Below are 24,490 nucleotides of genomic sequence, written 5' to 3' on the forward strand. Positions count from 1 at the left end.
AATAACCATCATCAGGATAACGATTTTAATTATTATCTAATAAAAGTATATTTAGCAGCATCCGTTTGGGGAGCATTTACACAGTTCAGGCACTTTTTAAAACCCTTTCCTTGATCCCACATTCCTCTCCAGTGACTACCCGGTTTCCAAGAGTCAGGTGTCTGTGCTCTGTCCCACTACCTTTTCTCCTGTTCCCTCCGTGGGGCCCCCACACCGGGAAACTGCATTCTGGGAAGGATGCCCTTGGCTGGGGCCCCCACCTGGGTGACTGCTGGGCGGGTGGATGGGGAAGCCGCCACCGCCTCTGCTTGGAAGGAGAGGGCTGGGGGCCTGCTGGCCTGGAGGGGCTCTGGGTGGTCTACGAAGTTCAGGCCAAGGAGATGGAGGGAGGAGTGTCACTCAATAGGCAGGGGGATCAGTCCTAGACACACCTACCTCACTCTCCGACTCCAAGCCCAGGAGCCTGGGAGGCCCTGGGAATACAACCCACCCCTCCCACCACGCAAACAGCCCGTCTCAGAAACAACACTGACTCAGGAGGGAAAACAGGAGTGACCGCTAGCATTGTGGAAGGCTTCATTACACCCTAGGAGGTACGTGTATTAACCCCTTTAGCTGTCACCACAACTTTAAGAAGGAGATACTATTACAGTTCCCGGTTTATTGTTGGGGAAACTGAGGCACAGAGAGGTGACGAGGCCTTGTCTGTCATACAGCTGGTAAGTGGCAACCTGAGTTTGAACTCTTATCTCTCTGAGAGACCCAGCCTGTGCTAAGCATTTGATTTCCCACACAGGGGCAGTGGAATCCAGCCTCCACTGTACAGATGAGGAAACTGAGGCTCAGAGGATCCCTTGGGCTGTGCTGGGAGGAGACAGCCGAACCTGGTCTCTTAACCACTCCAGTCACCACATGCTTTCCCAGACTGCCATCGGAAAGGTGGGTTTAATTGCCAAAGCCAGCGGCAGGGTTATGAGGACCACGTGTGAGCAGCCGGGTAAAGCGACGATGTGGGGTCCCGCCAAACAGTAAGATCTGAGCTGGAAAGAGGGCCGTTGATGAGTTGCGGATGCAATGGGGACGGCGCAGGGTTTCCCATGGCCCCATCCACCAACCGCTCTCTGACCTGGGGCAGTTAGAAATGCCCCCATCTCTGGCGGTCACCTAAGTGCCCTCCGGACCCTCCCGGAGAACAGCGCTGCCTCTGTGTCCGGCGCGGGGCCAGCATCGCTCCAGGTTTGTCAGCGTTGCCCAGAGACGGGTGGGCAGCCGGCGGGCCCCGCCCCCTGCAGGCAGACCCCTGCCCGCCCAGCCCCCAGGACCCCGGGTCCAGAACAATGGGCAGGCCGGGGGAGGAGAGGGGCCGGCGGCGCTGGGGCCTCGGGGGCCTGGGAACGGAGCGGCTTGGGGTTGTTGGGCAGGGAGGTGGAGTCCTGAGATCAGACGGAGGCTCCAAGAGGGGCGAGGGCTCGGAGAGGGGCGGGAGGCACACTCAGGGAGGAGGGATCTCGGGGTGGGGGGGGACGGAGCGAGGAGGGAGCTTAGCCCCTCCCCCACGGCGGCTCCTGGAGAGGCCGCCCCTCCCCCAGGCCACGGGGCTCGTGCCGGGAACAGGTGTGGGGGCTTCTGAAGGCAGGACTAAGGGGCACAATCCCTTTCGGAAGTGAAGTGACATTGGGCCCCCACCGCTATAAATATGGACACAGCTGACTGGGGGGAAGGAGGATTGGAGGAACCTGAAGGACCCCAGAAGAGGGGGGTAGGGTGCGGGATGGGCGGCGACCCTGAGCCTGGGAATGCGGCCAAGTTTTTAGGTGGACGCTAATCCCGGTGACGTTATACACTTCGGACCCCGGCGTCCAGGGAACCCAGGAGAGAACTGAACCAGGGCGGCTCCACGACCTTGCCGAGCTCCGCCCCTCGCCAAGCCCCGCCCCTTCCTGAGCCCCCTCCGTGTTCGGAGTTCCCTCCACTCTCAGCCTCTCCCCTTTCAGCGCCCTCTCTCCTTCCTGCCTCCTCCTCTAACTGAGCCTCCTCTTCTATCTCAGCCTTTCTAAGCACCCCCTGTGGGGGCTCACCGTCCAGTGGGGGAGATGGGCAGTGGGGTGATGGGGGTCAGAGGGCTGTGATGGGGGCACACAGGCAGCAGGAGAAGTCAGGGAGCTGGTGGGTCGAGGAAGGAAGGCTTCGCACAGGAGGTGTCATCTAAACTGAGACTAGAGACACTAGGAGCCAAGAGAGGGTGTTCCCAGCAGAGACAACGGCCAGTGCAAAGGCCCTGAGGCAGGAGCAAGAGCCTCTGGCTTGCAGTCCCAGCTTTTGCTGTTTATTTGCTGTATAACCTGGACAATGAGTGTTTCTTTCTGAGCCTTAGTTTCCCAGTCCTCGACGGGAGTCCTCAGCAGGGCACCTGGAACACAACAGGCGTGCCATAAATATTTGCCAAATGTTGATGAAGGAATTGAGGTTCTAGAGGGTTGTCATGAAAGAGAAGCTTTATAGCCCCCACCTTGGGGGTGGGTGCGTTGGGGCAGCTTGTGACCTATTTTTCTGGCCAAGGTGCCCCCTTCCCCTGGGCCCCTCCTCCCTGGCCCACCCGTCCTCCACCAGCTGTCCCTCCATGTGTGTGCCCGCCTGTCAAGAGCAGGCGCCTGTTCCGGAACACCTGATGCCTTGCTTCCCAGGGATTTCAGAGGAGTAGTTTCACGGAAGTTCAGCTGCCACAGGGGCTTAACCCTGGAGCCTGGGCGCCGGGTCTTCAGAGGCCTAACACTGTCCCTCTTGACCTCATGGAGAGCCCTGGCATTGCTCCCAACCTAAGCTGGAAAGACCCCACTTCACCTCCTAGTTCTGGCATTGCTTGGCTGTGTGGCCTTGGGAAAGTTAGTCAGCCTCTCTGGTCACTGCCATCACCAATGCTAATAACAGCTGACACATCCTCAGTGCATATTCTGTGCCTGGGGCCATGTTTAGAGCCTTTCTATGAATAAACTCTATCTTATAGTAGGATTCTGAGTTCCCAAGGTGACCCCATTTTATAGATGTGAAAACTGAGGCACAGAGTGAGCTTATGTGACTCACAGGATGAAATAACCCAATCAATAATAACTACGATAACAACATACTGTGTGCTCACTGTGTGCCTTCTTTATAGGATTAACTCATTTAATTCTCCCCCAAACTAAATATGGTCCCTTTTTACAGATGTGGAAACTGAGGCCGAGAGAAGATAAGCAATTTGCCCAAAGTCACAAAGCTGTATAACTGAGCTCCGCTGGGGTCAACAAGATATCTCTCTGGTGTCTGTGTGAGAACACCTAGCACACTGGGAGCACTCCATGAACAGGGCTGCTGTTATAATTGCTGCTGTTATGTTATTGTTATACCTGTTAAGAAAATTCATACAAAACTTGGAAATGAAGGAAAAGGGGGTGCAGCCTGGGCTTTCCATGTTCCCCTGGTGGTACTGTCTATGTCCATCACAGATGACTTCATTTTTGCTGCACTGTCCAAAATAGTGCCACCAGCCACGTATGACAATGTCCCTTTAAATTTAAATCAATTGAAATTAAATGAAATTAGAAATCCGATTCCTCACTCAGACTAGCCCCAGTCTTAGTGCTCAAAAGCCCCATGGCTGATGGCTGCCGTATTGGAAAGTGAGTTTAAATATGTTCATCATCACATAAAGTTCTATTGATCTTCGTGGTTCTATGAGAAAATGCTTCTGCTTGACTTTGCTCCTGTTCACCTGATTAGCACCCAGGCCCTGGGAAGTTACAGTTAACTTGCAGATTTCCGTCTGGTGAAAAAACTGCAATTACGGTCTGTTGCATATAGGAGAGTCACTGGTGTGTATCCAGCCTAATGACATTCTGACATTCTTTTTGTTTTGTTTTGTTGGTTGGGGGGAGATAATTAGGTATGTTTGTTTGTTTGTTTATTTATCTATTTATTTTGATGGAGGTACTGGGGATTGAACACAGGACCTCGCGTATGCTAAGCATACAATCTACCACAGAGCTATAACCTCGCCACCACCAACATTCTTAAAAAAGAAAACTCCTGATAAATACCCAGTTCCTTCAATGCTTTCAGAACCAGCTTGACCATTTAACTGGTTCCCTGAATAATAAGTTAATTAATCACTGATGAGCATTTACTCTACACTGTGACCAGTCACACTTTCAACTTGCTGAGAACTGTACACTGATAGCCCCATCTGGCGAGTGGGGAAACTGAGGCCAGCTCCCTGCCTCCTCTGTCCCAGGCCTGGGGACCCAGTCTTTGCACACCTCTCTCTCCACATCCAGGCACCCCAACTCAGCTCTGAGAAGCAGCTCCGAGAACCTATCTTCCTCCTGCAGCAGCTGAGAACCAGGTCAGCCAACCGCTGGGACATCAAAGGGAATCTATAAATACAGCTGCAGGAAGAAAAATAGACACTTTTCTAGCCCCTCCTGGCCTCGCCTCTCTCCCACTCCAGATCTTTCCTGGCTAGGCTCCCACTCCAGTAGCTGAGCCGAAGCCCCCAAACCCAAGGACCCCCTACTGGAAAGCAGTGGAGGGAAGTGGCTGGCAGTGCCTCAGTTTCCCCCAATGAACTCAACCTCTTCTGCTTTCCTCTCCCCCTGCCAGGTGACTGAGAAAAGAGGGGCATCACTGGACCCATCCCTGGGAGATGCAGATGAGATTCTAAGCCCAGAGGTGAGGATTACTGGTTTGTAGAAATCTTTGAATTCCAGAACCCTGGAATCTTTCCTCCTTCTCAGGGAACACATAGGGCTTCTGCGTTCTGTTGGGCGCTGGGAAGCTGGCAGGACCAAGGCAGACTGTTTAGACTTGGCCAGGGCAGTCAGAAGGGCTTCCTGGAGGAGGTGATATGAGTTGAGCTCAATGAAAGATGAGAGAGATGGGGAGTGAAGAGCCAAACAGGGGAGGGTGTTGCAAGGGAAGGAGTTCAGAGCCCTCCTGGATTCTTCTCTCTTCTTTGCTCCCCAAGTCCCATGTCTTTGCATCCAAAATGCCTCTCATATCTGCCTATTCCTCTCTACCTCCTCAGCCCTTGCCCTGGTCTAGGCCCCCATGTTGCTCCCCTAGACTGGTGCAGTCACCTTCCCTCTTGTTCCCCTGGGCCCATTCCTGCCCTGGGTGCATCGTCCTCTGCAAGGCAGCCAGAGGGACCTTTTTAAAAGTTAAATCAGATCATCTCACCTGCTCACTGTACACTCTCCCATGGCTCCCTGTGCCCTTGAAATAAAATCTGAACTTTCCCCCATGACCCCAATACCTCTCTGCCCTCCCCTCCTCCCTCTCTCCCCCTCACTCATTCTGCTCCAGCCACATGGGCCTCCTCGCTGTTTCTCCAACAGGATCCTGTCCCAGGGCCTTTGCACATGCAGTTCCCGCTGCTCTTCCCCTGCCCTGCATGATTTTGTCCCTTACCTCCTTCAGGTCTCTGCTCAGGTGTCACCTCCTCCATGAGGTTTTCCCTGACCACCTGCTTAATATCTCTCCCAATATCACTCCTCATCTTCTTTCCTGGCTTAATTTTTCTCCTTAGCATCATCTGGCTCAGGATAGCTCTCACTAATTTATGTTGTTTATCTGTCAATCCCATTGGGACGTCAGCTCCATAAGGCCAGAGACTTTTATTTATTCTGTTCGCTGCTGGGTCGCAGTGACTAGAACAATCTAGGCGTCCAGTAAGTACTCAATTAATACTTGTTAAGGAAGTTAATCTCCTGCGATGGGCTGTGAGCATTGGCAGGATAAAACCTGGCTCTGTCTTGGTCGCCACTGTGTCCCCAGCACCAGCTAGCAGAGCCTGGTACACAGTAGGTGCTCAATAAAGTTAGCTGACTAAATAGGCCAAGAGGGTCAAGACCCAAGGGCTCAGTTCTGCTTCCTGAAGACATCGGAGCAAGCTGAGCTTGTCCCAGGCAGGGCCCTAAGGGTACAAGGAGCCTGGGTGTGGAGGGTGAGCTCAGAGACCGCCAACTGCACCTCCACACGGCGACGTCAGCGTCACTTGAGTCGACAGCCTTGGTGGCAATGACGGAATTGCCACCAGCTGAGGTCATTCACACACACCCTCTACTGTGGCTGTCTGGTCTGGGTATTTTTTTTTCACCATAACAGTTTTGATTTTTTTTTTTAATTGTGGTAAAATATATATAGTGTAGTATTTCTTTGTTAACCATTTCTAAGTATTCAATTCAGTGGCATTAAATACATTCACATTCGTTCTGTAGCTATCACCACCATCCAGACCCAAAACTTGTCCATCTTCCCAAACTGAAACTCCCCCTGAAACACGCACTCCCCAGCCCCGACCCCACTGTCTACTTTCTGTCTCTGTGGATGTGACCCCTCTAGGGACCTCCTGTGGGTGGAATCACACGGTATTTGTTCTTCTGTGACTGGCTTCTTTCACTGAACATCATGTCCTCAAGGTCCATCCACGCTGTAGCAGGTGTCAGAATCTCCTGCAGAGACAGCAACCATTCTTCCACCAGCTTGCTTGCTTCCAATGAAGGGCAGCTCACCACTCCATCTCTGATTTTTAAATGAATGAACAAGATGATTTCAGAGGAAAGAAAAGAGACAGTGGAAAACGGTTGTCCCCCCTTTCTCCTGGGATGGTCAGGAAAGGCCTCTCGGAGAACAGGACATTGACCAAGCACATGAGGACCTTCCCAAGAAGAGGAATCGGCAAGTGCAAAAGCCCTGAGGTGGAACTGAGCTCCACGTGTTGGCTAGGCTGGGACAGGGGGCCCAGGGGAGGGTAGATTTTGAACAGGGAGAATGTGACACTTTTCTCCTTCCCCTCAAGTGACACTGGCCTCTTGCCCTTTCTGTTCTTCAGTTTCCTCTCCATACCCAAGAACAGACCCAGGGAGCTGGAAGGTCTCTGTGTGCCTCGCCACTTCTGACTTGTGCAGGAAGTGCAGGGTGCAGGTGGGCAGAGGGGTTCTGTGATGATCCTGGACATTCCCAGGCCTATCTGGGGATGTCATTGGTTCTGAGTGGGAGGAAGTGCTCTAATTAATTTCCACTCACAAATCAGGGAGTGGATCCTGCTGCTTCTCTCTGTACTGTTTCCTCGGGGTATGCATGGTGTTTTAAGTGTCTGGCTTGAGCTCTAGCCAGACACACAGTCAGCTCAAGCCACAACCCTGGGTCCAAGGGGCTGGAGAGAGCGTCTCAGGCTGGGCAGCCTTCAGCCATCCCCGCTGGCTGCCTAGCTGAAGGTGTACTCTGTGCTCAGGCCTCACACACACCTTCTCCACTGCAGCGGAGGGGGACTTGGGCAAACTCAGGGGCCAGGCATCCTGGGTTTAAATCCTGCTCTGGCTCAAAATGTATACAATACCTGGAGCCATGCAGTGCACACAGCAGGCACTTAATAAGTGCTCCTGAGATGATTACTTCACTGGATACTCCTCCCCCAGCCAGAAGAGGTGCCTCATTTTGCTAATGAGGGAATTGAGTGACCCTGGGCTCGCCTCCTGCCCAGCTGGGCCTCAACTTCCCCTTCTGTACAATGAAGGCAGGTACTAGAGAGCTCTCAGGCCCCCATTCATTCATTCATTCATTTGTTCAACACATTTACTGAGTGCTTGCTGTGTGCCAGGCCCTGTTCTAGGCCCCAGGGGCTCAGCCAAGACCAAGGCAGATTCTGGCCCTGCCCTGGCAGAGATGACGGGAGGTAGGGATGGGGCTGGGGGAGAGGAATGGGAAAGAAACAAGTAAATGGGTACAAGAAATTCTATTGGCAAAAAGTACAGCAAAGCAATCCAAACAGAGAAAAGGGAGTGACTATTTGGGAGTGATTATTTAGGTGGGGGATGTCAGGGGAGCATTTGAGCTGAGACCTGGAGTAGCCAGGGAAGGGGTCATTCAGAGAGCTGGAGGAAGAATGCCTCGATCAGGTGGAGGCAAAAGCCAGTGCAAGGGCACTGAGGCTGGATGGTGTCTGACATGTTGGAGGAACAGTGAAGAGGGAGAAGTCCAATGTGTCTGAAGTAGAATGATGGGGGGGCAAAAGGAAGTGGGGCTTGGGGAGGACCGGATCGGGGCACAGGACAGGGCCATGGCCTAGGCTCCTAGACACACCAAGACAGAATTATCAGATGCACCTTCCCCATGGCTGCCCTCTGCCTTCCAACCTAGATTTGTGCCCATGTCCCTGAGATTTCTGGATAACAAGCATTTATTAAGTACCTATTGTGTGCTAGGTGCTGCTCTGGAATGGGGCTTCAGCAGGGAACAAAATGATGCTGTAGGGGAGACACTAAACAATGGTTGTGAAAAATAGAATGAAGAAAACCAAAGCAAGGTAAAAAGATAGAAAGGGACAGCATGTTGCTGTAGGTGCAAGGTCAGGGTGGCCTCACTGTGGAGATGACATTTGAGCTGAGACTCGGAGGAGCAGAGGGGCCACATGGGGAGAACATTCCAGGCAGAGGACAGCAAGTGCAAAGGCCCTGGGGCAGGACAGGTTCAGTATAGAAACTACATATTCAGCAATACCATCAAGCCCTTAACAGCTATACCCCCACCATTTCAGAGTGGAGCCTCCTCCTCCTCCAGGAAGCCCCCCTGGATCCTCAGTGCTTCCATATGAGAGTGGCACCCATTATGTGGCTGAAGAAGTAAGAGAGGGAGGATCTGTGCCAGGCTCAGAGGTGCCCAGGCAGAGGACAAGGAAGAGTCATCAAGACCCCACTCAAGTGAGTGACCCCAAGTCACTTGCCTTAAGAACCTTCCTAGCTAGGGGTTCCCTGAGCCCATGGAAATGATTAAAAGCGTAGGGTTCAAATTCCAACTTCACTTCCTGGCTATGTGAGTGGCCAAGCCATTTCTCTCTGGCCTCAGTTTCCACACTAAAAATGGGATAATAACAATAGCTATGCTCTAGAATCATGGGGCTACATACAGTAGATGCTCAATAAATGTTAGCTCATCATTATAAATATTACATGAACAATATGGGGCATTTTCTGGGTAGCAGGTCCAGAGGTGCTGCATAGTCTCTGGAAAGGGCCACACCCTCTATGGGCACCAGGTCTCCCAAATCCTCCAGGGGACCCAGGAGTGTCTTTGAACCTGAGAAAGAGTCCATGAGAGGAGCTCCCACCCTCCTCTGCGAGCAGGCAGAGGTCAAAGGGCAAGGGGCAGAGATGGGTCAGGGCCATGCCCCCTACCCCTGCATCCGACACACACCCCTACCCCCCACCATGGGCTCTAGGCGGTTAGCTCTGCGGAGGGACCAGCTGGGCGGATTTAGCCAGCGCATCTGCCGCCGGAACAGCTGCCGTTCTGGGGGGGCTGGAGGGGGATTTGGGACGAGGGAAAAATCTGTCCGAGGAGAATCGCGTCTGCGCTGCCCAGCTGCCGGCTCAGACTGGGGGGACACCCCGAATCCTCCGGGACCCCGGGCCCCTCCCCTGCTAGGGCCGCCCCCACGTGCCTCTGGGGGAGGGGGTGTCGGGGAGGCCCTGACGTCACAGGCGGCCTCAGCCAATCGGGGCTGCCCTTTCCGAGCCCCCGGGGGATTCCCAGGCCCGAGCCGTGACCCGAGGCTCGACCCAGCAGCTACGACCCCCAACCTGGGCTTTAAAGAGGGCCGGACCTGACTGGAGAAACCAAGGCTGGGACCCTCCTGGAAGGGGGCGGGATCTTGTTGACCTCTCCGAGCCTCTGCCCATTGGCCTGTGTCCTGAGCGGCCCAGAGAGGGGCAGGGGCCGGCGCAAGTCACACAGCAGGGTGGCGAGGCAGGGAGCACTGATGGGGAGTGCGCAGGCAGCGGGGCGGGGTTTTTCTTCCCCGCAGGCTCCAGGCACCAGGACCAGACTTAGCCTCAGTCCATCCTGAGGGCTCCAAAGGCCTCTTGACTCACTCCAGGTCTCCCAGGGACCCCTTGGACCTGGGGCCGCAGACCGGCCGCTCTGGGAAGAGGTGTTAGTGGCCGCGGGCATCCGCAAAACACGCACTGGATTCCTCCGGGTCGGAGCTGGACGGGAGCGCAGCGCAGCTCAACCCGGCCTGAGAAACTGAGGACCAGAGGGGCGGGGCTCTGCTCAGAGTCACACAACTAGGAGGGTGCTGCTGGCGCTGGTGACCTCGGGAGAGGCCTTGCCCCTCCACGGGCCTGGGGCAAGCGGTGAACTTCCTGCCACCCTCCTCCAGGTCAAGGCTCAGACAGTCAGGAGCCCAGGGCAGGGGAGGGAGCAGCCCAGTCTGACCTTGCCCTAGTCCAGGACATGAAAGACTCATTCATGGCTGCTGAGCCTGGGTGGCAGCTGAGCCATCCTGCAGGGGTGAGGCCTCTCTCAGGGCCTTTGTCTAAGCAGGTCCCTCTGCCTAGAATACCCTTCCCACCACCCCCTGCACCCCATGTGCTCTGCCAAATCTGTCTGTGGTCCTTCTAAGGCCCCAAAATCACCTTGTGGTTCTCCTGAGCCCCCAGGATGCTCTCCTCTATCTCAGCCAGTACTTATACCTTGAGTTCTGCCCCCAATCATTCTTCTGTCTCCCCTGCTAGACTGTGGGCAGGGAGACAGTTTGCCTTGTTGACTGCTCAGGCCAGGACTTGACACACAGTAGGTGCTCAATACATGTCTGTTGAAAAAATAGGTTGCAGAGGAGCCCAGTTAGGCCCAAGGCTGGAGGTGGGAGGGCATGCCAGGGGACGGGCCCCAATGCATAATGGTGTGGAGGTGGGAGGCGAATACCAAGCTGAGGTGCTGGGACTTAGCCCTCCCTCGTCAGGCAGGCCTCAGTCTCTCCGGGGTGGGGGGTGGCACATGGGGTAGGGTCTGGACGAGGGCAGGTGCTGGCTGATTTGCCTGACGCTCTGGCTGGGCCGGAAAGTGTGCCAGAGAAAAACCACTGGCAGGAAGGCCTGGCTGCTGGCGGAGGTTTGTGGTTACCAGGACAGCCCCTGGGCAGATGCTGAGGGCCCTGGAAGAACCGGGTTGTCTCCATGGATGCCAGGGAGGCTGCAGGTGGCCCAGGACCCAGTGTGACTTGCAGAGCGGGGTTCAAGTTCTGACCCCCACGTCCCCACTGCGTGTGTGTGCCACTGGGAGGCCACACAGCCTGCCTGCGCTGCCGTACAGCTGGGGGCCATGGGTGGGACTTAGCAGGCCAGTCACACATCACAGATGCTCCCTAATCTGAGGCAAGAAGACGAATGCGAGCCAGTCGCCCTCTCTGTGCCTCAGTTTCCCATCCGCAGGAGCCTCATGCAGCTGCCCTGAGGACTGAATGATGTGATTTATGTGTCAGCATAAGCACACAGTAGGTGTGCAAGAAATGTCAAGGGAATACATAACAGTTAAACGTTATCGAGCATCTCTGTTATACGGTATACTGGAGATGCCAGAGGGACCAGGACAGCATGCAGCTCAGCGGGGAGACATACACAGTCACACCCACATGGGGAGGTGCTTTGGACAGAGAGGGGCTCCCGCTGTTCCAGCGTCATAGGGGCTAGGGAGGTTATGGGAGGTCTCTGAAACAGGAAAACCAATTTGTCTTGGAGTCCCACAGGTGGGGGCGGGGGGCAGGAGTGCGCCCCACCGGCTGAGGGGATGCTGCAGCCACCTAGGATCCTGCTTCAGGGTCACGCCCCATCGGGCCTGACAAAAGGCAGCCTCTAGGGCTGGGTCCCATGGTCTCTGCAGCCAGCCTGCTCTGTTCAAATCCCAGGTCTGCCACTTTCTAACTGGGTGACCTTGGACAAGACTCCCCACATGCCTCAGTTTCCTCGCATGTCTACTGAGTGCTGTTAAATATAATGCTTGTGGATCCAATAAATGACCTCATATGTGAAGAAGGCCATGTAGACCCCCGGGGTTCCTGCCGCTGCAGCATCCTTGTCATCCTCTCAGATCAAATGGGGGATGGATCCTGGGGCTGCGGGTCTGGCCAGAGTGAACCAGGGCAGTAAGTCGGGAAGGAGCGGCAATTAGGCCCTCCATCTGGACAAAAGCAGGGTGTCTTCTCTTGGGTTGCTCCTCCACCACCCCCATCCCCGCCCCCAGCGCCTCCAGCCGCCCACCAGGCTCCGCCCTCCGTTCCGCGCCGCCTTCGCTCCGGGCCGGGTTTTGCGCGGCTCCGGCCCAGCTTGGTTGGGGGGGGTTGTCGAGGTGGGGGCGGAGGTGGCGGAGTCGCGAGTCGCAGCGGCGGCCGCGGCGGGCGGAGGAGATGCGGCCGCGGCGCGCCCCCGGTCCGGCCGCCGCGCAGCGCCCCCCCCGGAGCCGACGCCAGCGCGCCCGGGGCCGGGGCTGAGCCCCCACCCCCAGCGCAGCACCGCGGGCCCGGGGGCGGGGAGAGCGCGCGCCCCCAGCCCCCCTCCCCACCCCGGGATGCCTGGCTGAGCCGGCCGGGCCGGGACAGGTGCGCGCACCGACCCCCCCCCCTACCCGCGCCCTCCCGCCCTCGCGCTCCCTCCCGCGCACTCGCGGCGGCCGCGGCTCCGAGGTAAGCGCCCCGGGGCGTCTGCGAGAGGGGGCTGGGGAGGCGCTATCCTGGGGGTGTCTGCCCGCACGCAGCTGGGGGGCTGAATTGTTGGCTGGGGTGGCCGGGTCAGGCGCTATAATGGGGCGGCCTGGGGGCCCTACCACGGGGAGGGGGATGGATTTGGGCCGGGGAGGGGTTTTGTGGAGAGCTGTAACGGGAGGATCTGTCAGCAACGCAACTAGGGAGGGGGCCGGATTTTAGGGGGGTCTCAGTGTAGAGCAGTATAATGGAGGTCCAGTAACAACGCTTTGAAGGGTCTGGATTTGGGCCTGGGGCGCTGAATGAGACTCCATAATGGGGGTGTCTAATGGCACCGCAGCTGAGGGGGGGGCCTAGATTGTTGACTGGGGGCCTGTATGTGGAGCTATAATGGGGGTTCTGTCGGCACCGCAGCGGGTGGAGATTTTTGTTCGGGAGGGGGGCCGTAGGAGGCACAATAATGGGGGCTCGCGGCTGCGCCGCTGGGGAGCTGGATTTGGGCCCAGGTGGGGGGTTCAGGGGAGGCAGGGGGCCTGCTGGCCCGGGGTTGGGGGTGGTGTTGGGAGGCGGAGCCCTGACAGCTAAGTCGAGGTCGATAGGGGGCTGGTGCGGTGGTCCCCGTGAGGTGAGGGCCCTCCGCCCGGCTCCGCGGTCCAGCGCCGCACCTTGGGTGCCCCTGAGCCCTCTCCAACCTCATGCCTGGCCCAGAACGAGTCCAGGGCCTGGGTCGTGGGGGAGGGGCCGAGGAGGGGGTAGATAGCCAACCAGCCTGGTCCCCCTGCTGCAGTGGGGGCCCAGGGGTTCGCGGGCCCCCCAAGAGCTGACAAAGGGACAAAGAAAGCGTCTCTCTCCAAGCGTGCGCCGGGAGGGGTGGGGGGCTCAGAGTGTGGTCCCCCTCCTTTGGGCGCTGATTGGTCTCCAGGGCGGGGTCACATGCCCCCTGTCCTGCTCTCTGCCTCTGGGCACCCTCCGAGTTTGGGGCACTTTCTAGATGGGGCACTGCCTTAGGGAACCGTCGCCCCTGCCCTAGACCCTGCCCGGGACCTGTAGACGCTGGAGCCGGGAGGATCTGCAAGAGTCCCGGGGCTGGGGGCAATTCCCAGACACTCAGCCCCCATTTGGCCCTCTCTGGCTGAGGTCTGGGGCATCCCCCCACCAGGCTGTCATCTCTGGCCTCCAGACTGGAGGGGAACTGGGGCTTGAGGTTGGGGAGGGGACCCTCAAGTTTTGGATGTTTCTTTCTGGAGAAAGGGGGGGACTAATGGTTGGGGCTACAAAAGAGCCCCCCAGTTTCCCTAACTGCATTGCTTCATATTTTTCTGGGTTCCCTCAGCTTCTCAAGGGGTACAACGCACTCTCCAAAATCAAAGTTGAGTACCCCTGGGCCATCCCTTCCTCTACAGACACCCACCGGCCCCTTTCCCACATCCTAGTAAACATGGTTTCTTTCAAGGATGAAATTTTTGGATGTATCTGGGCAATTGCTGCAACTCTATTTAGACAGAGTACTGGATGTGGAGAGATGGCTGGGAGTCGTGCATGGGGTCAGGATTCTCCTGGAAGGGGTCCTGAGCTCTTTGGGAAGGTAGATGGTGGTCCTTGTGGCCCTAGGAGGCCCCTTGGATATTGGGTATCTGAGCGCCTGGCAGGAGACTCATTAAACTGTAGCATGTCCTCCCTGAACTGGCGCACTTCCAAGAGCAGGCAGGGAAACTGAGGTCCAGGGAGGCAGCAGAATGGGTAGAGAGGGAGGCCAGGCCTCTCTGCTACTAGGACTATTAGATTAGATCAAGGGGGAAAGAGCCTCACATCGGCTGAAACCCAAATGCTGCCCCAAAGGTTTCCTTGGAAACAACCCCCCTCTGCCTGCCAATCTGGGCAGGGCAGAAATTAGACCTGGAGCTTCCAATGCTCTCCCCCCTTCTCCAAAAAAAAAAACAAGAACAGAAACAAAAACAAAAAAGCGGCATAGAGAAGTCCGGGGATGGACAGGAGGGGTGCCACTGTGTGGCCTCAGACAGCCCTCTAGCCATCTCTGGGCTGCGGTCTTCACAGAAGCTACTCTTGGTTTTAGAACCTGAGTGAAGGAAGATGAGGCAGAGAGATGTCCCAAGGAATACCCTGGATTTGTAACCTCTCTCTCTCCCTCCACCTGCCCACCTGCCCTCCACCAGGGCTGAGCACCCATGGGGCCTCAAGGGCCTGTCACCGCCTCTGCTTTGAGGTGAGGCAGGGTCTCCCAGCAGAGGTTGAATCACCTAGGAGGGGCCGTTCACCTCTGTCCACTGGGCAGAGAAAGTGCTGGCGATTTGCGCTGTGGCAGGGTTTGGCATCTGCAGTGGCCACCCAGGGCTTGAGACGGGAGTTGCTGGGGTTACCTGGGACTGGACCAGGAAGATTGAAATCAAACTGTCCTTGCAAAGGTGACCCTGACGTCAGCTGGCGGGACAGGTAAGCTGGGTCCCCAGGGGCTGAAGGACGTGCCAGTCGCTGACCATCTTCTGAAGGAGGGTGCCCCTAGCTGACCCTGGGGTGTGGCCCTGTCCTGTGTATCCAGCCCCCTGCCAGGTGATGCTAGGAATCCAGAGAGGACTCAGCCAGGGTCAGGACAGGTGGGAGCAGGGACGGCTGCCTGGAGGAGGGGGTGCTGGCACTGAGGATGAGAAGGATGTTGCCAGTGTTGCCAGGAGGAGAGAGAAACAGGGTTTGCAGGCAGAGGGAGTGGCGGGGACAGCCACGGAAGGGTGTGTTGGGGGAGCCCTGAGTGGCTGGGCTATTTTAAGTGGGAGACGATAAGCAGTGAGTTCTGAGAGGTGGCAGGGGCCATGGATGCCAAGCTAAGGAACAGGCTTTATCCCAAGGGCAATAGGGAGCCATGGAAGATTTTAGAGCAGAGGAGGGAATGGGCAATGTTTCAGACCTGGAGCAGCCACAAGAAAGGGTAGCTACTAGCAACTGAGCTGCTCAGAGAGGTGGAGAGCCACCCATCCTGGGAGGCAGAATCCTGGAAAAATGTTTGAGATGCAGTGATTCCCAAATTCTAAGCCATTTAAAGGGCTGGAGATTCTCAGACTGATTCACCTGAGACCCACAGTGATTGGGGTTGACTGTGGGTGGGGCCTCATCGAGCAGAAAGAGGGATCTTGTGGCTCAAGGCAGTCCAGGAGGGGACCTCAGCCCCCTACATCCTGTGGTCAAATTACCTAGAAGCTGGCTTCGGGGTAGGGGATCCCAGGGGGCACTCCCCCCTGCTAGGTACCCCCACCATTGTGAACGGCATAGGTTTGGCTTGCCAGAGCCGGGGTTTGGTGTGTGGCCTGAGAGGTCTGGGCCTGGGCCACATAATTCTTTCTCATTACCCTGGTCATTCATCACCTGTCCTTGAGGGATGTCCAGCTGAAGGGGCAGGCATTAGAATGTGCTAAGGAGGTGACTTGGAAGGCCAAGGACCCCTCTCCATCTCTTTGGGCAGGGATACAGGGGGACCCCCCCCCGCCAGCCACCCTTGATGCCCCTTCACTGGCCCCAGGGTCCAAAGGTGGCAGCCCCAGGGCCTGCTGGGAGGGAGGCCCAGTCCAGTGAGGACTGCATTTCTCAGGATGCATCGTGTCCCAGGCTGAGCCTGCCTTCCAAGGACAGACCTAAGAGACAACTTCCCAACCGCAGGAGCCTGGGGAGGATTGTGGTTCGTAGGTTCGCAGGAGGGCCCTGGGGGAGACCTGGGCCAGAGCAGGTGGGGAGATCAGGCACTAAAAACTACTGCCGGTGGAGCCCATGTGCCATGCCCTGTGCTGGGTGGCCCTGAGACCCCGGAGTGGGAGGCTTTAGCTCCAGTGCCTGGCTGGCCCTCAGAAGTCTTGCAGGATGAAGGGGAGAAAACAGAGGCAGAAACTGGCCCTCTTTGCTATATGAGATCAGAGTCAGGGCAAAATGGGGCCGAGAAAAACTGGCTCTGCCCAGTGGATCAGGGAAGATGCATCAAGGAGGGGCACTGCAGCTAGGACCGTGGCGGGTGCGCAGTTCACCAGGAGGAGGCCACGTGTTTTCTGATAGTTTCGGAACCTTCTCCCTTCCCTGAAGGCCCAATCGGAATCCGTGGGGCAGTTGAGACAGCCCCTCTGAATTTTCGCCCTTAGAGATCACCACAGCAGCTGGATCAGACTCACCTGGGTTTGAATCCATCTCTTCATTCACTCACTTCACTCCTGCCCCCTCTCTGAGCCTCAGTGTCCACAGCTGTGAAAGTTGAGTGCTATTCTCTCGCCCTTAGGCTGAACATTTAAACAAGAGGACGTGGGTGAAATCCCAGGCCTGGTCCTGTTCTTTTCTTACTCTAGAACAAGGAATAACTTTGAAAAGCTGAAATTTGTGGCCTCTGGCCCCAACCTCCTTGGGAGCTGTGAGGTTTTTGCTCTCATTTCATGAGTTGACAGATATTTAATGAGCAACTACTGTGTACCACATGCTGGGAACCCAGCGATGACCAGGGCAGACCAGTCATGGGGGATGGGGGCGTGGACACTAACTTGGGATAGGAAGTAAATCAAGAATAACAAGGGCCCTGAAGACAATGGCACTGTGTGATGTCGCAGAGAAGGGAGGGGCTGTCTTAGCTGATGGGGTAAGACAGGATGTCTCTGACAAGGTGGCATCTGTGTGAGACCTGGAACGCAGAAAGGAAGCAGCCATGCAGGGAGCTGGAGGAAGAGCATCCTGGACAGAGGGAACAGCCATGCAAAGGCCCTGGGGCAGGACTGTGCCTGGCCTGTTGGAGGATCAAGGAGGCCCATGTGGCAATGGGGAGAGAAGGAGCAGGCGAGGGCAGGGAAGGGATGGGGCAGGTGGTGCAGGACTTTGTGGGCAGCAGGCAGGACTTGGGCTTTTACTCCGAGGAAGGTGGGAGTCCTGGAGGGCAGTGGGCAGAGGAGGGGCAAGGTGGGGCAAGGTGGGGCAGGGCTCACGTGTCCACAGGTGCCTTCTGGCTGCTGCAGGGAGTGCAGACTGTGGGCAGCAAGGGCTAGAGCTGGGGGACCAGGATGAAGGGGACTGCACTGGTCCAGGTGAGCAGTGATGGGGCCCAGCTAGGCTGAGGCAGCAGATGGAAAAGAAGTGAGAGGATGAGGGTAGATTGGACTTGCTGGATGTACAGAGGGACTGAGAGCCCCTTTCTCTGGGGTCGTGTAGTGCTGTGGTTAAAAGGGTGGCATGTGGACCATTTGGCCTGGGTTCAAATCCCAGTTTGGCCATTTCCTAGCTCTGCCACTTTGGGCGTATTACTTGCCCACTCAGGGCCTAAATTTCCTCACCTGTAAAATGGTAAGGAAACCCCTCCCACATACTCCACCAGTCCTTTCTGCAAAGCCCAATGCACAGGGCTTGGAACACAGCAGGTGCTCCATAAATGTTTGTTCTTATTCCCCTTTGAATGTCTAAGCTCCAGGCTCTGGGAAGACAGACACAGATTGAGATCTAAATCCCCAAGGTCACCCAGTAAAATGAGGGGCCCCTGCCCCTGGCTGTTTTGCTCCATTGATGCGCAGTTCTCACGGCCCATCCCCTGGAACCCGCGTCACTCTGCCAGCATCTCTGCCATTCCTGAGCCCTGACTCACCAGGACTTGTGGTCCGCTGTGACCCCAGGGCCATCCCCCAGGGCCGGTTTCCCGCCTTTGTCTTCTTCAAGTTCATTCGCCAGGTCTTCCGTTCCCAGCAGCACTTGGCAGAGCCCCACCTGCATCCGGCCCAGCATCTCTCAGAGATGTGCCCCTCCAGACCTGCCTTTCTGGTCCCATCCCACTTGGCCTCCCAGAAGGGGCCTCAGGGGAGGGGCAGTGGCCAGAGGAATTCTGGGTGGGAGCATCAGCCTGGGGGAGAGGAGGGCTCCCAGAACCCTAAGTGAGGGGGGCTGGGTTCATCATCTTCTGCTTCCAGATCGAGGACCCCCGAGGGCAGGGAACTGACCTGTTTGTCCCCTCTCCAGTGGAGCCCCCTAGAGCCGACCCGTACTCCCCTCTGTCCCCCAGAATGAGCCCCAAGAGCAGGACCCGACTCTTTTCTATTTCCTCCAAATTGAGGTTCAGACCTAAGTTGGGGGCTTTGTCCCTAGGCCTGCTCAGAACCCCCCACTTGGGAGTCTGTAGGTGCCTGACCCCTAACCCCAGCCCCAGCCCAGATTCCCTTGGAGTCCCCAGCCCCCTTGAGTGGCCCCCTCCCAGGCCCCCTAATTACCCACTGGCTATAAATGACACTTTCATTTCCCCGGCATGGTCGCCGCATCACCAAGAAAGCAGCCCCCTCTTCCCTGTTCCTAATTACAAGTTGCTGCTTCCAATTTGCCTCCTGGCGGCCCAATTGCCAAACAGTGATTAAAATTAATTACCCAGGAGCCCCCCTCTCTGTCTGGGCTGGGAGCCCTGGGGACCTGTCCATGTCCCCCACCCAAGGTCCTGCCTCTGCCACCTGGTCTCCACCCTGGCTCCCTGAGTGGCCTGGGACTGGGGTGGCCTCTCTCTCTGGGACTCTGCTTGCTTATCTGCAAAATGTGCATTTAGGCTCTGCAGCCTCGTTGGCAGATGGTAAATCGTGGGTGCTCAGTAAATGTCACTGAGAGGCAGCAGAGCCATGTGGCCTGGGTTCAAATCCCGACTATACCCCTCTGTGCTGTGTGACGTTGGCCAAGTGTCTTAACCTCTCTGAGCCTTAGTTTTTACCTCTGTGAAATGAGGCTAATGGGGCTGGTCTCTGCATCATAGTGTTGGTGCAGGCAGGAAACGAGTTCACACATGCAAAGGGCTTGGCCCAGCACCTGGCACACAGTAGGGGCTTCATAAAATCTTAGCTTAAATCCCTGCTCTGCTGGGCTGCTGTGTTGTGCATCTAGGAGATGGCTCGGGTACTCTGTGCACCATCCCCTTTAAATGAGATGCTCAGCATTAATTGGGTGCTTACTGCATGCCTGGCTCTGTGCCAAGCCCTTGACATGCATGATCCTGGTCAGGGCTGAGTCCCCGGCCATGTTGGCACACAGTAGGTGCTCAGGAAGGCTGGAATGAACTTATCTGTGTCTCTCGTTCATAAGTAGGGACCGTTAGTGGGACATTCTTCCATCGTGTTTGTGGAGCACCGCCTGTGCGCCGGAACCCCCGCCCTCCTGGAGGTGACACTCTCATCCCCGATTTACAGAGGCAAACCCAGAGACATGAAGGCTGTAACCCTGGGCTGCACAGCAGTCAGCACAGTTAATTAAGCACCTACTGTGTGTAGCTCCCTTACCCGTCGTGATAACCCTTTGAAGCTGGTTATCCAAGGTTATCATGCTTGGTTCACTGATGGGGAAACTGAGGCTCCGGGAACCAAATTTGCAAGGAGGAGGGTTGAGGACTGAAGGGTGCACTGGCCGCCTCCCAGGCTTGGGAGGGGTGTTAACCAGCGTGGAGGGAGCGTTGGGGGATGAGGGTGCCTCTCTCTTCAGTGCCCCCATGGCCAGGGCCCCAAGGGACTTCCTCTGGCTGTTCTACCAAGTTCCTAGACAGCCCCAGAGCCCGGCTGGGCTGCGCCGGGGCGACTGAGGCAGCTGGAGGAGGCAGCTGTAAGCAGAGCCGGTAACTAGACCTGGACGGCGCAGGGGCCTGGCTGCCCAGCCGGGTTACTCGATCCCCCCGGGGACGCGGGGCCCCGGAGCTGGAATCCTGGGGCGGCCGGGCTGACAGGAGCTCCTTCTATGGAACTGGAGACGGGCATCCCACCCCCATCCTCGCTATGGCAGATGGAGAAACAGGGGCTTCGAGCCTGGCCCGGGGTCACCCAGTCACCTGTTGTGGTCTGGAGAGGGTGGGCTGCTTGCCCAAGGTCACCCAGCAAGGTCATTTCACATAGAGCAAACATGTGTACCAGGCCCTGCTCTAGTGCCATCTTTTACAAATGAGGAAATTGAGGCTGCAGGTCTTGTCTAGAAAAGGCGGATGTCCTGGGGCCCTCTCTTATGGTACGGCAGCCTCCCGCCCACCGGCACCTTCTTGCTATTCCTTTAACAGTTCCAGCCGCCAAACCTTGCCATTTCGATGTCCACCCCCGCAGCACCCTTCCCCTCATCTTCACTGTGGCTTCCTTCTCAGCCTCCAGGCTTCAGCTCTACCATCCCCTCCTCCAGGAAGTCCCCCTTACCACCTACTAAAGCAGCCCTTTGCTGTCAGTCTCCCATTGTTCTGTGCATTTTCCTCTTCATGCTTCATCATCATTGTCAGAAGCTGAGCTCTGTTTTTTGGGAATGCGTGTACCCTCATCTCCCTGCTGGTCTGAGAACCCCCCACCAAGGGCAGGACTCTGCAATTGTCTTGACCACTGCTGTGTCCCAGGGAACAGTGCTTGGTGCACAGCTGGCACTCAGTAATAGCTTCCAGTCTGGGCTACAGGGAGCCAGAGCTGGCCACAGATGCTCCCAAGTTGGTGAGGTTGGTTGGCTCCTAGGGAAACCGTGCTCCCCCAGGGAAGGCAATAAGGGAAGGCTTCCTGGAGGAGGGGGCATCCACAGGTAGACTTGATGAGTGAGCAGGAATTGGCTGTGGGTCCTCAAGGAGAGAAGGTGAGGTTATTGTGTGTGGGTGATTGGGAGGGGATTCCAGGGGCAGCTTGGGGATTGAGAAAGCCAAAAAGGTCCCCCTGGCAAAGGGGAGAGCCTAAACAAAGGCCTGGGCGTGAGACCTGTGAATTCTGGGCCTGGCTGGCAGGAGGTGAGAGTAGGTGGAATATTAAAGCCATTCCCAGAGTGGGAGGTGTCCTTAAATAATCAAGGTATGAAGTTGGCTCTTTCCTCTGTGGGCACTAGGGAGCCATAGCAGGCCTCTGAGCAGGGGAGTGCAGGGTCTGAGCTGAGCCTGTGATGTACAATAAAGGAGTTGCTTGATGGTAGTGGAAGGGGGATTAGAGAGGAGGGTGGGCTTTGCCCTTCAAGCCCCAATTCTCAAAATCCCAGGCTGGACGTGCCCAGGCCAGAGGGACTAAAACTCTAGCCCCTAGACTTTTGCTTCCGGCACTCTCTGGAAGCAAGAGGGGTTTAAGGCAGATTGAAAGTAGAACTTCGGTGCTCAGGCAGAGAGTGGAGGTAGATCCTCCCTACATGCAGGCTTATTCCAGGGGAGCCTGTGGCTAGACCCTCCAGCACGGAACTGGAACACGGAACGGAATTGGACATTTTTTGAATAAAAACAGCACAATGATAATAATGGTAACTGAGGCTTACTGTGGGCTTACTGTGTGCCAGGCCATGCCCCGCCCTTCATCTACTGGGCTGTCCAAAACGGTACCACTGGCCACATGTGGCTGTTGAATCACAAGTGGCTGGTCCCACTCGAGATGCTCTGTAGATGAAAAAATCCCAACGGAGTCCAGAGATGAAGCACCAGCAGCAGCGTGGAGAACGCCTCGTTAACCGTGTGTGTGTTGATGACAGGTAGAAATCACAGTATTTGGGATCTGCTGGCCTAAATGAAACATTATTGGAGTGAGTTTCACCTTTTGCATGTGGCCACCAGGAAATTTGAAACCACATGTATGTGGGCGTGGTTTCCTGTCCTTGTCTAGGTTATGTCCCTTCGCCTTCACAGTAACATTTTAGGGTTGGACCTACAGTCACCTGCAGTTTACAAATGGAGGCCACCCCAGGCTGAGACGGAGGACGTGACCGCTGGGGGTCTGGGGGCTGCTAAGAGGCAGAGATCGAATTAGAACCTGGGCCAGACGATTCCGGAAACTAAGCTGCCAAACTGGGGCTCGTAGCTGACAGTACTGCGTGTCCAGACCTCACGCCGGGCCTCAGTTTCCCCAGCCCACCAGTGGGACTGAACGAAGCACAGCGGGAGGGTGGGTAGACATGGGTTTGGCCAGCCTGGTGCCCACAGTTAACTGAGGTCCTGGCCAGAAAGGCATCGGTGGGGGGTGCGGGCAGCAGCTTCGGTGGGGGTGGGATACAGGCTCTGACACGCTACAGGTGTGCGCACACATGTGCACACAGGCACACACGTGTGCTGGGGTTGCGTCTGTGGCCACGTGCGAACACACAGATGTCAGGGCCCACGGACACTCATGGGGGGCCCCACTTGCCTGTGGACCCACGTGCACACTGCAGAGGTGACGGGCTAACGTGAACCAGCGGGGAGAGACCAGCTGTTTGTCCGACTGCTGATTTTTGACACTTCGCTCATTCACTCATTCACTCGCAGCAAGCCATCGTGGAGCGCTGACCGTGTGCCTGGTGCCGTGGGGACGTGCTGCTGGCCGAGACGCACCCAGGCCTGCCCTCATGGCGCTCACACTTCCAGGAGGGCAGATCAGGGGTTATTTGCTTTGGTGAGCTCCACACGTGAGCCGGGCGTCTCAGGGTTCTCCTGCCTAAAACACAGGCTCTGGTTGGGGTGGGCACAGGACTCAGCATTCCTAACTGCCCCCAAATGGGGCTGCTGCTGCCACTGGTCTGAAGACCATATTCAGAGTAACAGAGAGGGTAACACTGGACACTGGGTGTTGAGGGTGCATGGGGAGGCGAGAGATTTCTGGAGTCCAGCGGGTGGGGGTGGAGACCTGAAATAAGGAGGGAGCCACATGGGAATCTGCGAGAGGAGGCTTTCAGGAGTGAAGAACAGCCAGTGCAAAGGCCCTGGGGCAAGACCAGGCCTGGTCTGTTGGAGGAACAGCAAGGAGGCCTGTGTGGCTGGAACAGAGTGAAGTGTCGGGGGGGGTGAAGGCAGGGAAGGGGCGGAGCAGGTTCTTTTGGACCTTGTGGGCCATGGCGAGGACTTGAGCTTTTACAGCAGGGAGGTGGGAGCCCTGGAGGGCTGTGGGCAGAGGGTCCAGGCTTGACTCAGGTGCTCACAGTTGCCCTCTGGCGGCTGCTAAGGGGAGGACAGACTGGGGGCGAGGGTGGGAGCTGAGGAGAGGGGTGGAGGGAACTGTGGGGTCCAGGCAGGAGATGCTGAGAGCTAACCAGGGAGCAGACTGTTAAGAGGTAAGACTTCCGGATGAATCTGGCAGACTCCACCAGACTTGCTGGCACTGGATGTGAAGGTGAGAGAATGAGGCGGGGGAAGTAGGGGGAGTGAGGGAGGGAGCTGGGGGATGACTCCCAGGTGTGGCCTGAGCCATCAGCTGAGACAGGGAGCCTGCCAGTCAACAGGTTTTATGTTTTATGTTTTATGTTGTTCATTCTGGAACTTACCAGCTGATCCTCAAGTTTATGCTGGAGCGCTGGGGGCGCCAGGAGTAGCCCAGACACCCTGGCCTGAAGCAGTGCCGGGTGGGAGAAACGTTCCTGAAGGGAAATCAAGCTATGGTGAAGTGCTAGCAGCTAGGGCCGCATGGTGCCTGGGAAGGCGGGTGGGAGCGTGAAGAGGGGAGGCCTGCAGGGAGTGGCCATCCCTGCCTCAGGTTCCACATCTGTGCAGTGGGTCTGTGTGCCAAGACTTGGAGTGATGGTCACGAGGTCAGGCAGAGAGTCCTCCTGGGTAGGGGCTGGATCTCTGTCTCCTTCAGACCGTCCCTGCCGCCCCCTCAGACATGAATGCACATCCCTGGGCTGCAGGCAGGAGCCACACCCCCCTTCGCAGGCACGCAGACATGTGGGCGCAGGGTGCCCTGCACACCGTGGGGTGCACACGCTGGCCACGTGGCTCCCCCCACCCGGCCCCAGGGGGCGGCTCCCAGTGGCCAGGTGCTGGGGCAGGTGGTGGGGCCACATCCAGGCAGGCGGGCGCCAGGCGGCTGCTGGCAGAGGCGCCTCAAGTTTCAGGGAGAAAAGCAGATGGTCTGGGGGAGGTGGGGGAGGTGCTGAGGCTTCTGATAACCCCAGGTCAGGGGGTAAACTGAGGCCAGGGGCAGTGGGTTGGTCCCAAAGCGGCCCAGACTCCACAAGAATAGCATGTGGGGTTCAGTTCTGCATGATTGTCAAAATAACTACTGTTAATTGAGTGGATTTCAGTCTCAGCTCCAC

General features: G+C 56.8%; 1 protein-coding gene across 1 annotated transcript in view; it reads left to right on the forward strand.

Moving 5' to 3' along the window:
- The first annotated feature begins 12,188 nt into the window (after nt 1-12,188).
- SEMA6B (semaphorin 6B) overlaps nt 12,189-24,490 on the forward strand; it is a 31,293-nt gene continuing 18,991 nt past the window's right edge. Inside the window, exon 1 of the mRNA XM_074351055.1 lies at nt 12,189-12,493. The gene's annotated coding sequence lies outside the window, so the exon portion shown is untranslated. The remainder of the gene's footprint in view (nt 12,494-24,490) is intronic.

Source organism: Camelus bactrianus, chromosome 22 (assembly GCF_048773025.1).
Source record: "Camelus bactrianus isolate YW-2024 breed Bactrian camel chromosome 22, ASM4877302v1, whole genome shotgun sequence".
Lineage (NCBI taxonomy): Eukaryota > Metazoa > Chordata > Mammalia > Artiodactyla > Camelidae > Camelus > Camelus bactrianus.